Here is a 4123-nt window from a genome sequence, read left to right on the forward strand (position 1 = left end):
GTAATTATTTACTGTTTGGCGCTTCATAAGGAGACATTTTTTTTAATCCTTTTTTTTTTTTTTTTTTTTTTCTGTTTCTGTTTCAAAGATTTATTTTCATTGATTTCCAAAAAAAAGGGTTGTTCTTCCAAAATTACATGTTCTCAGTGTATAGGATGCTTTAAACAAATAGGGTCAAATATAGGACCGCAGACTTTTTCAGTTTGTGGTTCATTTGAGGAGGTAAAATTAAATAGTTTCGGGGGAAGTCGTGGCCTAATGGTTAGAGAGTCGGACTCATAACCCAAAGGTTGTGGGTTCGAGTCTCGTACCGGCAGGGATTGTAGGTGGGGGGAGTGAATGTACAGCGCTCTCTTCCACCTTCAATACCACGACTGAGGTGCCCTTGAGCAAGGCACCGAACCCCCAACTGCTCCCCGGGCGCCGCAGCATAAATGGCTGCCCACTGCTCCGGGTGTGTGTTCACGGTGTGTGTGTTCACTGCTGTGTGTGTGCACTTTGGATGGGTTAAATGCAGAGCACTAATTCCTAGTATGGGTCATGTCACTTTTCACTTTTTAAATGTCCTACATTTAACAGTTGTTTATATTATATTATGTTAAAATATAATAAAACATTAATTTAACAACATTTAGATTTTGATTTGTGGGGTTAAATTTTCAAGAAATAACATAACTTTTTTCAGTAAGTTTATTGATAAACTATATTTACAATTTTTCATAAACTGCATATAATTTAACCATAAATTGAGCAAAATATTAGTTTAATTTTTTTTCTTCTCAAAATTAGAAAAAAGAAAAATCTTCACACTTGGAAAACAATATAGAATGGTTAAGTTTTCAGATGTAGTGAACACTATAACTCAGAGAAAATGTAGAAAATAGAATGAGATTTAATTTCCTTGTCATGCTGTAGAAAGGGTCCCATTAATATTTCTTAGATGTCATGGTTGTACATGTTTAAATTTACTATTTTATGTAATAGAGGGGAATTATGCAATAGCAGGGTTGTGTAAAAAATGCAGAACCGTAATTCTAAAAATCGAAACATAATTTTGTGGTGAAAAATCGTCAATAATAATTCAAACTAACACTAAAATAAGGTTCCATCTGTTAACATTAATTAACATAAACTAACAATGCTAAATTATTGTAAAGCATTTTATTCATTTCAGTTCATTGGTTTCAACATTAAAATCAAAAGTTGTATCTGTTAATATTATTTAATGGACCTGTGCTAACATGAACTAAAAAGAAACAGTACTTTTATTAATGTTAACAAAGATTAATAAATACTGTAATAAATGTATTGCTCATTGTTAGTTAATATTAGTTAATGCATTAATTAATGTTTACTAATGGACCTTACTGTAAAGTGTTACCATTAAAACGAAGTTTAATACAATTAACATAATATAAATTCAACAGATTATAATGATATTGTTGTATAGTTGTTGGGAGGTGGTTATAAAAACTTTTATTTTTAAAACTATTTTTATATATTATCTTTAAATGAAAAATATTATCTATTTATGTATTTATATGTTATTTAACATTTTGTAACATAGTAGTTTCCTAACATATAATTTCCAAACAAATACAAGTATCCATTACTATTTAAAAAAACAAAAAAAAAAACATTGGATTTGTGCCTCAATTTTTCTTTAAAGCACTAAACACTGTATAGTCTATTCATGGAGCAAGCTGTAGATTAACACTTCATTTAATTGTGGAGCTTTTCCAGAGGGCTCTCTACCGACGAGGCATTAATTTCTGCTGTAAGCATATTGTGTATTTCACATAAACAATGAATGAGTGCAATGCAGTGCACAGAACTGTTCAAGTAAAAATGCTTTACCTTTACAAAAAGCACGACCTTTACATTCCACTTAAACGTTTACAGCACAGCAAATCAGTCCTCTTACAGCTGAAGGTGCTCTGTCAGGACATCCTTTTGGAAGAGAATTTGTGGACAAACTCCTCGCGGCTCTGGAGTATGTGGACGGGGAGCAAGCAGCGGGTGTTAAAGAGGCTTGAGAGCGTGGCTGCTGATGGGGAAATTATCATGTTATCTGGGAGTGCCATCAGACAGTCAGGTTGGCTTTGGCTGGCTGTCTGTGCTGCTGTCCTCTGGCTCTTCCAGGACATCTGCTGCGCGGTGTGGCCATGCTGCATCTCAATACTGATCTCCGGCCTGCTGGTAGCCTGTTTATATTAATTGCCCTTGCCTCCTTCGCTGTTTGCCACTGATTACTCTCATTAATTTCAATTCTCCATGACCCCCCCCCCCCCCCCCCCCCCCCCTCTTCATTTTAAGTGAATTATTAAGAATTATTAATTAAGTCATTGAGCTACCTTTTTTCTGAACTTCTGTAGTTACCCAGGAAAAGAACTGTTGGCCATGTTTGTGATATTTTACTATTTTGGGAAATCTTTGTGAATATATTTTCAAAAGTCTTGTTCTAAATGCTTTTTGGTTTAGAAACGTGTTGATACACCAGCATTCTCACTTCAGTGTCAGTAAAACAATAATTGCTCTGTTATCTCACATTTCTATAGGCTTTGGCTCAGTGTTCACTGTATAATTCTTATACAGAGAAACCTTTTGCTCTTATGAGGTAACTGACTGTGCTCTTTTGTATGTTAATAAAGTTTACTGTATGAAACTCAGCTTTGTTGTAATATATTTAACAGACAAATGTTTGTATTTGATGGTCATAATTTTGTTGCAGTAAGCCAATTTTAGCTAGTATAAAGTAGTGTGATCATTGCACAGCTGTTGCAACTGCTGATTGGTCAATTAAATTACAGGGCTTAGATATGATGTCAATAAATTGATTTCACAACCACTCCAACTAAAATAAATAAGGTAATTTAATTTCAGCTTCTGTCATTGTCAGCTTGGCATTTCCCCCTTTTTAAGCAACATAATTAGGCTACTGTAGCAAGCATTCAGTTTAACTATGTAAGTAACTCAATTTTAGCTAAATCTATACATTGTCTCGTGACTTCAAAAGCAAATTGTTTACATTGTGGTTATGACTGTATTAGCCTTGCTGATATTGTCCTAGCATAAAGAAAATGGAACCATCAGGGGCTATTGTTAAGTTGGCACTTTGGTATAAGTAGCCCAAATTATGTTGTAATTGTCTGCAAAATTATATTGTTAAACCTATAGTCCATAGCCATAACATGAGTAACATTAAAGTATACAAGTGGAATTTGGAATAACTAGTATGCTAGTTAACATCAAACTTTATGTAAATAAGGCTGACACCTAACAGTACATCAAAATTGTGATGATGACCAATAAGGTTGGGTTGTTTTGAATGCCGAACAGTTCCAAGCTTGACATATCATATAAGCCATTTAAAGTTATAATGCTACTGTAAAAGATACCTTACCTTTAGGCATGCAAGCAATCAAAAACTAACCTCCCAGAGAGGGCCCTCTTCAGTCTAGTGGAGGGGTGGTTCATTTTTCTTTTCATGATTAGTCACTTCAATCAGCGTCTGAAGCTCTAACGCCTTTTTATAAATAACAGTAAAAAATCTATAAATTTCATGGTGAGAATTAGGGGGGTCATAGAAAGTAGCCTACTCATGAAGCTTTACCTGTAAATTTCTGTAGCATTGACTGATTTTCAATTTTGACCACCCCTGAAATGGGCCATACTTTCAGGGCCGGTCCTAGCATTTTGGGGGCCCTAAGCATATTTTCTAAAATCCCCCTTCCAAGTCTCTTCTGCTCCTCATGGCTGCATTTATTTGATCAGAAATACAGAAGAAGAAGAAAACAGAAAAATAATATTGCAATTTAAAATAATGGTTTTCTATTTTAATATGCTTTAAAATATTAATTTATTCCTGTGATCAAAGCTGAAGTTTCAGCATCATTACTCCAGTCTTCAGTGTCACAAAAGATTTCTATTTTGAATAAATGCTGTTCTTTTTAACTTTTTATTCATCAAATAATCCTGAAAAAAGTATCACGTTCCAAAAATATTAAGCAGCACAACTGTTTCCAATATTGATTATAAATCAGCATATTAGAATGATTTCTGAAGGATCATGCGACACTGAAGACTGGAGTAATGATGCTGAAACTTCAGCTTTGATCACAGG

This window comes from Sinocyclocheilus anshuiensis, unplaced genomic scaffold, assembly GCF_001515605.1.
Source record: "Sinocyclocheilus anshuiensis isolate Anshui unplaced genomic scaffold, SAMN03320099.WGS_v1.1 scaffold247, whole genome shotgun sequence".
NCBI classification, from domain to species: Eukaryota; Metazoa; Chordata; class Actinopteri; order Cypriniformes; family Cyprinidae; genus Sinocyclocheilus; species Sinocyclocheilus anshuiensis.